The 13,944-nt window shown below is 37.8% G+C and overlaps 1 protein-coding gene across 6 annotated transcripts in view; it reads left to right on the top strand.

Annotated features, from left to right (window-relative positions):
* The window catches only part of LOC106091952 (uncharacterized), a 214,696-nt gene that overhangs the window by 42,795 nt on the left and 157,957 nt on the right, over positions 1–13,944 (top strand). The gene's annotated exons all lie outside the window — the stretch shown is intronic.

Raw genomic sequence — 13,944 nt, 5'->3', positions numbered from 1 at the left:
CTTTTGAAGGCAAACACGGTGGTACACGCAAACCGGGAGGACCAAAAGTGGTGGGAGACACCTCGAAACTTGGTGTCAGAGATTTCAGAATGAGCGCAGAAGATCGAGGTGCCTGGAACGTTATTCTACGTTCGGCTATTGGAACAAATATTCTGTCATAGCCAATTATAGTAAAGTAAAGTAATTTCCTTCGGTGATCTTGTCATTATTTTGTATTATCTATCTGTATGGACCTTAGGGTGTTTCTGAATGTATAGTTGTCATACTTACTACTCAAATCTGGCAGTATCATATATTTAACTTCAAAATATTATAAAGTATTTATTTTAACTACCATCCCTTTACATGTTTCATGTGTTTAACAATATGAGTAATAAATGCACAACTGTCGGATGTACATTGAGTGGAATTTCTCAAATTGCTGGGGAAGCCTTCAATAAAATGCCCTTCAAACTTTCAGTAAATTTAAATGTTTACATTTTTTCATGGGGGTTCATTACATTTAAATATGAACATCATTGGATCACGCACAAACCGACACCATGGCAAAACATAAACTTCCGAGACACTACCTGTGAATATTCCATGTGTTGTTCGTTCATCGGGGATGTCTTCGAGTTGAATAAATAAAATAAATTTCACATTCACATTTTACTCGAGTTAATTGTGAGAAAGTTATTATTGTCTGGCCCCTCCAGAAGAACACAGGCAAACAGTCAGTCATTCAGCCAGCCAGCCATCCAGCCAGCTAGCCGATAGGCAGGTAGCAGACAAAAGTGCGTACAAAATGTATTTATGCAAGAGTGTGCATAAAATACAAACACACGTTTCATTTACATAAAAATCATAATAATATGAAAATATATTAGGGTGTTCAGGGCAAAATTCAAGAGCAAGGAAGACTCATGCAGCTTATCCAACAGTTGGCTCTGCTTCTTTTAGGTGGAGTTATTGTCTTTCTAGTTGACCACCCTAATGTATGGCCCTTATGCACACTTGAATGGCTTTTCTTTTGGCTTATGTATGGGGATACACACATGTCAAATGTTCAGGCTACAGGTTATAAAGATATTTGCATGTTGCCTTAAGGTTTATCTCTTTTCCCACCCTAATCTTGCTTGGGGGAAAACAGAGGATGATGAATTCGCATATATTTGGCCAGAATTTCACAATGATGTTTATTTGCCCTGCAAGCTCATACACACTCTGACGTCAGCGACGTCAGATGGGAATGGACAGCCACCCACTTTATTGCCTGTCCACCTCTGTCATGAGATGAGTAGGGTATTTCAAAGCCTTAACTTAATTTTCTCGACTTTTATCGTAGAATAAACTTTAGAAGTGGTCATTAAATGTACCATACTGCTTGGGCAACTGGTGTGTCATGTTCAAGTATGTGTTTAATTTATTAGAAATGAGTTTTAGTTATTCTGATGAGTTTGAGTTTTGCGACAAAGGTGATAAGAAAACAGGTTAGTAGAAATTTCGAGGACAAACAATAAGTAAAATGGCGTTAAGTTCGGCCGGGCCGAACTTTGTATACCCACCACCTCGGGTATATATATAAACCACCTTTCATCAAAATCCGGCGAAAATTGCATACCTTATGTCCCATAGCAGTTATATCGAAATATGTTCTGATTTGGACCAAATATTAATAAGTACAAGACATTGTTCAATTGTGTATAACAAAATATTGTTTGTTTTAGTATACCTATATCTAAAAATAAACCGATCTGAATCATAAACGACATGCATGTCGAAAAGCCTAACATAAGCCATTGGGTCAAATTTCAGTGAAATCGGATTATAAATGCGCCTTAAATGGGGTCAAAACTTTAAATCGAGATATCGGTCTACATGGCAGCTATATCCAAATCTAGACCGATTTGGGCCAAGTTGCAGAAGGACGTCGAAGAGCCTAACACAACTCACTGTCCGAAATTTCGGCGACATCTGACAATAAATGGGCCCAAAACCTTAAATAGAGAGATTGGTCTATATGACAGCTATATTCAAATCTGAACCGATTTGACCCATATTGCAGAAGGACGTCGAAGAGCCTAACTTAACTCACTGTCTCAAATTTCGGCGATATCGGACAATAAATGTGGCTTTTATGGGCCCAAAACCTTAAATAGAGAGATTGGTCTATATGGCAGCTATATGCAAATCTGAACCGATCAAGGCCAAATTGAAGAAAGATGTCGAGGGGATTAAGACAACTCACTGTCCCAAATTTCAGCAAAATCGGATAATAAATGTGGCTTTTATGGGCCCAAGACCCTAAATCTGAGGATCGGTCTATATGGCAGCTATATCCAAATCTGGACCGATCTGAGCCAAATTGATGAAGGATGTTGAAGGGTCTAACATAACTCACTGTCTTAAATTTCAGCAAAATCGGATAATAAATGTGGGTTTTATGGACCTGAGACCCTAAATCGGCGGATTGGTCTATTTGGCAGCTATATCCAAATCTGAACCGATCTGAGCCAAATTGACGAAGGTTGTTGAAGGGCCTAACATAACTCACTGTCTTAAATTTCGGCAAAATCGGATAATTAATGTGGCTTTTATGAGTCTAAGACCCTAAATCGGCGGATCGGTCTATATGGGGACTTTAAAGACTGTAGCGCGATTTCAACAGACAGACGGACCCTATACTTTTTAGGGTCGGAAATGGATATTTCGATGTGTTGTAAACGGAATGACAAAATGAATATACACCCCCATCCTTCGGTAGTGGGTATAAAAAGGATAAAAAAATATTTGCTCTGCTATTAGAGCGATATCAAGATATGGTCTGGTTCGGACCACAATTAAATTATATGTTGGAGACCTGTGTAAAATGTCAGCCAATTCGAATAAGAATTGCGCCCTTTGGGGGCTCAAGAAGTAAAATAGAGAGATCGTTTTATTGTATATGGGAGCTGTATCAGGCTATAGACCGACCATAATTAACAGAAATGTTGATGTTCATGAGAGGATCCGTCGAACAAAATTTCAGGCAAATCGGATAATAATTGCGACCTCTAGAGCCTCACGAAATCAAGATCCGAGATCGGTTTATATGACAGCTATATCAGGTTGTGAACCGATTTGAAACTTATTTGGCACCGTTGTTGAAAGTCATAATAGAATACGTCATTCAAATTTTCAGTCAAATCGGATAGGAATTGCGCCCTCTAAAAGCTCAAGAAGTCAAGTCCCCATATCGGTTTATATGACAGCTATATCAGGTTATAAACCGATTTAAACCATACTTAACGTAGTTGTTGGAAGTCATAACGAAATACTTCATGCAAAATTTCATTCAAATCGGATAAGAATTGCGCCCTCTAGAGGCTCAAGAAGTCAAGACCCCAGATTGGTTTATATGATAGCTATATCAGGTTATGGATCGATTTGTACCATACATGACACAGTTGTTGGATATCATAGCAAAACACGTCGTGCAAAATCTCATTTCAATCGGATAAGAATTACGCCCTCTAGAGGCTCAAGAAGTCTAGAACCATGATCGGTTTATATGGCAGCTATATCAAAACATGGACCGATATGGCCCATTTACAATACCAACCGACCTACACTAACAAGAAGTATTTGTGCAAAATTTCAAGCGGCTAGTTTTACATCTTCAAAAGTTAGCGTGCTTTCGACAGACAGACAGACGGACAGACGGGCGGACATAAAATGTCACGACGATCAAGTATATATATACTTTATTAAACTATTATTTCGAGTAGTTACAAACAGAATGACGAAATTAGTATACCCCCCTCCTATTGTGGAGGGTATAAAAAAAACAACAAATTAGAAGTGTTAGGCTTAGTAACTTGCAATGCTAACCTAAAATTATTTCCACCTCCGTAATGTTTGCAATATGTGAATATGTTATATTCTTCATTTAAAGGATATCACCATATAAAATTTTACTTAAGATTATAGATTAATTATTAAAACGTTCTCTGTATTGGCCTTTTCAAATTTCATATTTCGAGTTTCATACACAAGTTTCAACTTTAGAACTAAATTTATAAAATTTCTCAAAAAAAATCTTCAACCATTAAGGGTCGCACACACATAATTTTTTTTATTACCCAGAAAAGTTTTAGGGCTATTTTCATAAAAGTTATGAATTGTTGATGGAGTAGAATGTGGGCATAAAAATGCTTTTATGACCTCACATAAATTTCATGAATGTCACCTTAAATCGTTTTCGTGTATTTTATGGTCAAGGATGAAAAAATCACATCACAGCACCAAAGAGAAGCCTTTATTATTTTTTAAATTATGAACAACAACCGGTAATTGATTTAAAGAAAACAATGATTGAAACCCCTTTTCTGTGTTTCAAAAAGCGCTGATATCATAGCCACATAGCCTAATTTTGAGAGTTCAAAAAATACATTTGCTTAAAATTGCCGCTTGCTATTCAGGGCAAGGTATAAAGGATCATAACACACACCCAAGAATCGAATTAATTTTTGCCAGAAAAAGGCCAAAAGGAAGGCAAAATTCAATTTTAAAAGAATGTTTTGTGGGCTTTATAATGAAAATGAAAACAAACAAGCGCACAGACCAAAAATGAAAATAAGGTAACGACGAAAAACAGCAACAGCCTTAACAACGTTTACAACAAAAAATGTTAATGCCACATGCCACCGACAATGGAAGAGAAAAAAAAGAAAACCGAAGAAAATGAAAGCACGAAGAAAGTGAATTTACGTAAATTCGAAATTCACAGGTGTTTTCTTATAACAACACTTACCACAGGTAACATACACTCGTGCACACATACACACACACGCACACCTTCATTCGAATGGCATGCCAAAAAGCTTAAATCCCCCACAAAATCAAATGCCTGATTGAGTGGGAGATTTATGTCTGAGTGTTTGAATGAGAGTGTGTGTGTGTGAGACTTAAAACTGAGAAGATTGTATTACCGATATGTGGTGGTTACCCCAATGAAATCCATTTACATTCAATGTCAGTCCATTTGCTTTTGATGGATTGAAAATTATTGCTGTTAGGATAATCTAAACCGGTTGTTAATCGAACGTATTTCGCAACAAATCAAACAAAATTTCAAAAGATGTTCGATTAAAAGAAAAATTTAGAAAAATCAATCAAAATAAAATAAATTTCTATGAAAACAAAATTTTGTTAAAATTTTTTATAAAAATAATACATCAATAAAATGTTTTGTAAAAATCTAATTTCATTAATATTATCCATAAATTTTTTTTATACCCTCCACCATAGGATGGGGGTATACTAATTTCGTCATTCTGTTTGTAACACTTCGAAATATGCGTCTAAGACCCCATAAAGACATTTTAAGTCGAACTTGCCATGTCCGTCCGTCTGTCCGTCCGTCCGTTCGTTCGTCTGTCCGTCCGTCCGTCTGTCCGTCCGTCTGTCCGCCCGTCTGTCCGTCCGTCTGTCCGTCCGTCTGTCCGTCCGTCTGTCCGTCCGTCTGTCCGTCCGTTTGTCCGTCCGTCTGTCCGTCTGTCGAAAGCACACCAACTTTAGAGGGAGTAAAGCTAGCCGCTTGACATTTGGCACAAATACTTTTTATTAGTGTAGGTCGGTTGGGATTGTAAATGCGCCAAATCGGTCCATGTTTTGATATAGCTGCCATACAAACCGATCTTGGGTCTTGACTTCTTGAGCCTCTAGAGAGCGAAATTATCTTCCGATTTGACTGAAATTTTGCACGTGGTGTTTAAGTATCACTTCCAACAAATGCACTAAGTGTGGGCCAAATCGGTCCATGTTTTGATATAGCTTCCATATAAACCGATATTGGGTCTTGACTTCTTCAGCCTCTAGAGGGCGCAATTTTCGTCCAATTCAACTGGTGTTTTGCTCGTGGTGTTTTCGTATCACTGCCAACAACTGTGGTAAGTATGGTGGAAATCGGTCCATAATCTGATATGGCTGTCATATAAACCGATCTGGTGTCTTGACTTCTTGAGGCTCTAAAGGGCGCAAATACTATCCGATTTGGCTGAAATTTAGCATGACGTGTTTTGCTATGACTTCAAACAAGTGTGCTTAGTATAGTTTAAATCGGATCATAACCTAATGTAGCTATCATATAAACCGATCTGGGATCTTGACTTCTTGAGCCTGAAGATGGCTGAAATTTGAAAAACGACAACATACATTCAACATACGTATCAAATATGGTCCGAATCGGTCTATAGCATGATACAGCTCCCATATAAACCGATCTGCCTACTTGACTTCTTGAGCCTCTAGAGGGCGTAACTCCTATCCGATTTAGCTAGAATTTTGCCTGAGGTATTTTGTTATGACTTCTAACAACTGTACTATGTATGGTTCAAATCGGTCCGTAACCTGCTATAGCTGTTATATAAACGGATCTGGGATGTTGACTTCTTGAGCCTCTAGAGGGCGTAATCATTATCCTATTTGTATGAAATTTTGCACAACGGCTTCTCCCATGACCTTCAACATACGTGTCAAATGTGGTATCAATCGGTCTGTAGCCTGAAACAGCATCCGTCTATAGCCTGAAACAGCACAACAGATATACCGGGAAAAGAACTCGACAAATTTGATCCATGGTGGAGGATATATAAGAACTTAGCCGCTTTTACTTATGAACTTTAAGAACATTTTCAATGAAAGTCGAATTTTGATGGAAATTTTCCAAGAAATTCGCAAAATGGACATATAGAGCGATCGGGACAATAGTGATCTGAAAACAAGCAAAAAGGCACTGAGTTCGCCCGGCTGAATCTAATCAAATTTTTAGAAACTTATGTGCAAAATTTCAAGCGGCTAGCTTTATTCCTTCGGAAGTTAGCGTGCTTTCGACAGACAGACGGACGGACGGACGGGTGGTGACGAAATTAGTATACCACCCATCCAATGGTGGAGGGTATAAAAAATGAAAAGAAATTGGACATTTGGGAATATTTCGTGTCAGCTACCCTGTACTTCATTTTAAATATCTAAACATTTAATAAAGAAAACGCAATCAGACAAAAATTAAAATTTCAAAACCAAAACCCGTTAGCTTACGAATGACACCTCAGTGTCTGTTATTGCTTTGTTTGCAATAGCACTCTTTTTGCTTCGTTAGCTATATTTTGCCCCACCAGACTGGCTGTTGTGCAAAACGTGCTGAACGCAATGTTGTTTACATCGCTAATGCCCGTATTTTCACAGCCCATAAAGATCAGACAGCGGTAATTCTCAATTTATTTCATTCGTGCATTCCATTGAATTCTCATTTCCAGCGGATTGTGTCGAAGCTGTTGCCAACACCAACCAGCACTTCGCCACCGCTGCTGTTACCACAAAATCCCATTGGGTTCTTCGAACATGCTGAATTCACTCCCGTCCTTAGCAATCAAAAGGAAAATTTTGCACATTAAACTTATCGCCGTCGAACAATAGGAAGTATCGAAAAAAGATGCTATGTTTATTGTGATGAGCTTTGTAAGGCTCATTTCCAAAGAATTTAAAATGCCAAAGAGATACGAATAGAAATAAAAGCAGACATCATTTATGCATGAAGGAGGCTATTTGTCTGAGCGGGATATACCACAATATATTGTACAACATTGAGATGAGTTATAAGGCATGATTATTATTATTGTTATTGTATTACAAAAGAAATATTTTGAAAATGTTCAAATTGTTCTCTTCGGTTTGCCTTAATTCCAATTGCTCTTATAATTGTATTGGCAATAAGGCTTAAAATTTCTGCTTGGCTTCAAATGAAAACAATGTTGATTGATGCCTCAGCTACATAAGTTGATTAAAGTATTTCAACATTTCAAGAATAAATGGATGGATTTTGGTGTACAAAATCATCGCAACATTGGTTGGTTGGTTTTATCGACATATGGTAAGGTGGCAGATTTAGTAGGTCTCATGTTGCTCGCACACAATATGTTAGATAATATAGAAACGATTTGGGTAGTACTTTTTTGATATCCGAAGGGGGGGCGGACCCTCCCCCATACCCAAATTTTCAAAAAAGCCAGATCTCGGAAATGCGTGCACCGATATAAGCGAAATTTTGTATGCCATCTTATGGTACCCCAAAATACGAAATTCATAAACAATTTTGGGGTCAAATAACCTAGAGGAACGCCCCCTCCCAATACCCACCCGAACGGGCATGTTCACCGATTGGGACAATATGGGTATCAAATGAAAGGTATTTAAGAGTAGAGTAGGAATTTGGTATTAAAATGTTACCCTCTTAATTTCCGGGGGGGCCCCACCCGCAAAAAGACCCAAAAGAAAACTTTCACCGCTTTGGGCAATATTGGTATCAAATGAAAGGTATTTAAGAGTAGAGTACGAACTTAGCATTAAAATGTTACTCTAAGTGTCGGGGGCCCCCACCCCCAAAAACGCCAGCCAACAGGACACTTTAACCACTTTGAGCAATATGCGTATCAAACAAAAGGTATTTAATAGTAGAATACAAATCTGACACAAAAATTAATTTTTGTCCCCCAGCAGGACAATTTAACCGATTGGGTCAATATGAATATCAAATAAAAGCTATTTAAAGGTACAGTCCAATGCTGATATAAAAATTCAATTCAAAACGGGCATACATGACTAACGTCACAAAATGCGTATCGAATGAAAGGTCTTTGAGAGTTGACTAAGAATCTGATATGCACAATTAGGACAGAGTCAATCCATTTTATTCTTCAGTTGTTGCAGCAAAAGTGCAAAGGCACTTCAATGTGTTTCTTTATCTAAGCCAACGAACTGGCAATGACCCTAGATCGAATTGCGCTTTGTTTATTTCGTTTTTACCATGTTGTAGTCCATGGAGGCCACCGTAGCGCAGAGGTTAGCATGTCCGCCTATGACGTTGACCATCCGAGAACATTTGCAGCGGTGGCTTTCCTCCCTCCTAATGCTAGCAACATTTGTGAGGTAATATGCCATGTAAAACTTCTCTCCGAAGAGGTGTCGCACTGCGGCACGCTGTTCGGCCCCTTATCATTGAGCTTAAACTTGAATCGGACTGCAGTCATTGATAGTTGAGAAGTTTGCATCTGTTCCTTAGTGGAATGTTCATGGGCAAAATTGGCAATTTGCATGTTTTAGTTATTTATTTAAATCCCGATTATGTCTTCCGGCGAAAGATGAAATATCGAATAAAGAATTAAATATATACACCAAATAAACAGTCCTCGAACTCGATTTTTATACCCACTAACGAAGGATGGTGTTATATTCATTTTGTCATTTCGTTTGCAACACATTGAAGTATTCATTTCCGATCTAAATCTAAGACGGTCTAACCACGTCCGTCCGCCTGCAGTCTGTCTGTTGAAATCACGCTACAGTCTTTAAAAATAGAGATATTAATTTTAAACTTTGCACAGATTCTTTTTTTCTTCATAAGCAGGTTAAGTTCGAAGATGGGCTTTATCGGACTATATCTTGATATAGCCCCCATATAGACCGATCGGCCGATTTAGGGTCTTAGGCCCATAAAAGCCACATTTCTTATCCGATTTTGCTAAAATTTGGAACAGAGAGTTGTGGAAGGCCCTTTGATATTATTCTTTAATTTGGTCCAGATCGGTCAAGATTTGGATATAGCTGTCATATAGACCGATCCTCCGATTTGGGGTCTTAGGCCCATAAAAGCCACATTTATTATCCGATTTTGATGAAATTTGAAAGAGTGAGTTGTATTAGGCCCTTCGAGATCCTTCGTCAATTTGGCTCAGATCGGGCCAGATTTGGATATAGCTGCCATATAGACCGATCCTCCGATTTAGGGTCTTAGGCCCATAAAAGCCACATTTATTATCCGATTTTGCTGAAATTTGGGACAGCGAGTTGTGTTCGGCCCTCCTTCTTCAATTTGGCTCAGATCGGGCCAGATTTGGATATAGCTGCCATATGGACCGATCTTTTGATTTAAGGTTTTGGGCCCATAAAAGAGCGCATTTATTGTCCGATGTCGCCAAAATTTGGGACAGTGAGTTGTGTTAGGCCCTTCGAAGTCCTTCTTCAATTTGGCCCAGATCGGTCTAGATTTGGATATAGCTGCCATATAGCTCGATTTAGAGTTTTGAGCCCATAAAAGGTGCATTTATTGTCCGATTGAGCCGAAATTTGGGACAGTGACTTGTATTGGCCAGAAGGAGTGCCTTTGAAAGACATGTCAGCACAAACCGTGGCAACAGTATTTTGGTCAAACTGGATTTCACGTTTTGGTTATCCAAGGGTGATAACAATAGATCAAGAGACGCAATTCGAAGCACTTGGATTATTAAAAGCACTTGGATTATTCAAACGAAAGAGAACAACAGCCTATCATCCCCAATCAAACGACGGGATGATAGAAAGATGGCACAGATCTTTTTAAGCTGCATTAATGTGTCACAGTAATACGTCTTGGGTTGAAGTATTTTTTACGGTAATGCTTGGTTTAAGAACGTCTTTTAAAGAAGATCTTCAAGCTGAACTTCTATATGGCGGACATGTACGATTTCCTCATCCAATAAAACATTCCTGCAGAATCGTGATCATTTTTACTTCGTGCGACCAGTTCCAGCCTCTTCGACATTTTTCTGCAACTTGGCTTTAGTTGGTCCAGATATAGATATAGCTGTCATATAGATCGATATCTCGATTTAAAGTCTTGGCCCCATAAAAGGCGCATTTATAATCCGATTTCACTGAAATTTGACACAGTGACTTATGTTAGGCTTTTTGATATCCGTGTCGTATATGGTTCAGATCGGTTTATTTTTAGATATAGTTACTAAAAAGACCAATATTGTGTTACAGACAATTGAACAATGACTTGTACTTATTAGTATTTGGTGCAAATCGGAACATTTTTCGATATAGCTGCCTGGGGGCATAAGGTATGCATTTTTCACCGGATTTGAAGAAAGGTGGTTTACATATATACCCGAGGTGGTGGGTATCCAAAGTTCGGCTCGGCCGAATTTAACGCCTTTTGACTTGCTCAATAAGAAACAACAGAAATAATGTTAAGTTTTTCTTAACCTTAGGAGACCTCTGGAGTTGAGGTTTAATGCAGGGTTGGAAAACATTTTTGCATTTTAACATTCAATACTACAGTAGAGGTTCAGTGTATAACATTGATTTTAAAATTCCTCTTTAGTTCCTTAGTAACACTTAGCCAAATTTTGAAATTTCTTCTTTTGCAATTAAATCTCTTTTTTTCCAACAAATTCAAGTCAATGTTCCCAGTAACATCTCTTTGTGATTAATTCAATACATTGAATAAATAGTCCAATCAATCTTTTCAGTAGATCACCAGCACCACCACGTCATACTGTTTGCTGACTTTGTTGATTTTCATGTGGCATGTGGGATTCGTTTCAAAGAATCAATAGCGAACGTGCATTAACCAACTCATGTATATACAAAGAAACTTTTATTATTGCATTTTGTACGTGTGCATGTATGTGTGTATGTATGTGTGTACTTGTATATGCGTAATTAACAATTTGTTGATTTTGAATGTTTCTGTTAAGATTGAGTGGAATCATCCATTGAATTGATTTGAATTTATCGCTTGTATTGATCATTTCATTAAAGTACTTCTATTTGTTTAACTAAAGACCGCAACAAAGTGCAAATGGTTTGAGGTAATAAAAAAGTTTTAGAATATATTTTTTTTTGGGAAAAATAGAAATATGTTGCATATGGATATTTTTGAAATTAAATTTGGAGCAATGGAATAGTTCGAGTGGCTTATAATTAAAAGAGAAATAAATATGTAAGTGCATTAAAAAAAGATTTTTGATATTATTTTTTGGGGAAAAATGGAGATATTTTTTGTATAGATTGTCTATTAGGAAAAATGGTATTGTACAATCTGAGAATAACTAAGTGGAAATAAATGTTAGAAAGCCATACATATTATTTTTGGTTTGAAATAATTGAAGAACAAGTAAAACCGCAATAAGTTTGGCCGTGCTAAATCACCTACCACCATGGTAGGTATAAAAATCTTCTTCATACTTTCGAGCCTGTCAATATTTTCGTGTATGCTTTCGAGTTCTTTTAATGCAGCTTTGGATTATGCTTGTTTGGCACTGCATAGTGTTCAGTAAAATATACCTTTTTTTGGTCGGTAAATGAAGTACTTTTAACAAGTGCATACCTGATAACTTGTAAGGCAGCTTCTTGTTCATCTTAAGTCTGTAGAAGGATATTGGGATCAAGCAATGGGAAGTAAAAGGAAGTAAAATATCAACTAAGTATACCTACTGATCATGTACGTTAAGATGGAAATCCTATTATATGTATGACCTTTACATTCTTCGTTTAGTTATGACTTCAGGTACCTATGATCAGATTAGGTGTATGTTCATAGTGACATGGACCTGTGACCTGATTATGATGTAATTTTTGATATGGACATTTACCTGAAATTTCCAAAGCATTACAGAATGAACAAGTAAATGCATGCTAAGTCCGGCTGCGCCGAATCTTATATACCCTCCACCATGGATCGCATTTGTTAAGCTCTTTCCACGGTATCTCTTTTTAGGCAAACAAAGGATAAACGAATATTGAATATTGGAGACCACAGTAGAAGTCATTTTGTAAAAAAGTTCAGCCAAATCGGATAATACTTGCGCCTTTTAGAGGCTCAAATAGTCAAGATCCCATATCGGTTTATATGGCAGCTATATCAGGTTATGGACCGATTTGAAATATTCTTGGTACAGTTGTTGAAGTCATAACAAAACACCTCATGCAAAATTTCAGCTAAATCGGATAATAATTGCGCCCTCTAGTGGCTCAAGAAATCAAGACCCCAGATCGGTTTATTTGACAGCTATATCAGGTTATGGACCGATTTGAACTATTCCTAGCATAATTGTTGGAAATCATAATGAAACACGTTGAGCAAAATTTCAGCCAAATCGGAAAGGAATTACTCCCTGTAGAGGCTCAAGAAGTCAAGACCCCAGATCGGTTTATATGGCAGCTATATCAGGTTATGGACCGATTTGAAACATTCTTAACACAGTTGTTGGGAGTAAAAAAAAACATGTCATGCAATATTTCAGCCAAATCGGAAAGGAATTGCTACCTGTAGAGGCTCAAGAAGTCAAGACCCCAGATCGGTTTATATGACAGCTATATCAGGTTATGGACCGACTGGAACCATTCTTAACACAGTTGTTGGAAGTCATAATGAAACACGTCGTGCAAAATTTCAGCCAAATCGGATTGGAATTGCGCGCTCTAGACGCTCAAGAAGTCAAGACCCCAGATAGGTTTATATGACATCTATATAAGGTTATGGACCGATTTGAACCATTCTGAACACAGTTATTGGAAGTCATAACATCTTGCTATATCTCGATAAAGCACCCATATAGACCGATTTGCCGATTTAAGATCTTAGGCCCATAAAAGCCACATTTATTATCCGATTTTGCTGAAATTTGAGAAAGTGAGTTGTATTAGGCCCTTCGAGATCCTTCGTCAATTTGGCCTACATCGGTCCAGATTTGGATATACAATAGCTGTCACATAGACCAATCCTCCGATTTAGGGTCGTAGGCCCATAAAAGCCTCATTTATTATCCAATTTTGCTGAAATTTGGGACAGTGAGTTGTGTTAGGCCCTTCGATTTCCTTCGTCAATTCGGCCTAGATCGGTGCAGATTTGGATATAGCTGTCATCTAGACCGATCCTACGATTTAGGGTCTTAGGCCCATAAAAGCCACATTTTCTATCCGATTTTGCTGAAATTTGGGACAGTGAGTTGTCTTAGGCCCATCGACATCTTTCTTCAATTTGGCCCTGATCGGTTCAGATTTGGATATAGATGCCATATAGACCGATCTCTCGAATTAGGGTTTTGGGCCTATAAAAGGCGCATTTATTGTCCGATGTCGCCAAAATTTAGGACA

Source organism: Stomoxys calcitrans, chromosome 5, assembly GCF_963082655.1.
Source record: "Stomoxys calcitrans chromosome 5, idStoCalc2.1, whole genome shotgun sequence".
NCBI classification, from domain to species: Eukaryota; Metazoa; Arthropoda; class Insecta; order Diptera; family Muscidae; genus Stomoxys; species Stomoxys calcitrans.
Note: the sequence above shows the minus strand (reverse complement) of the source record. Positions and strands in the feature narration are given on the sequence as shown.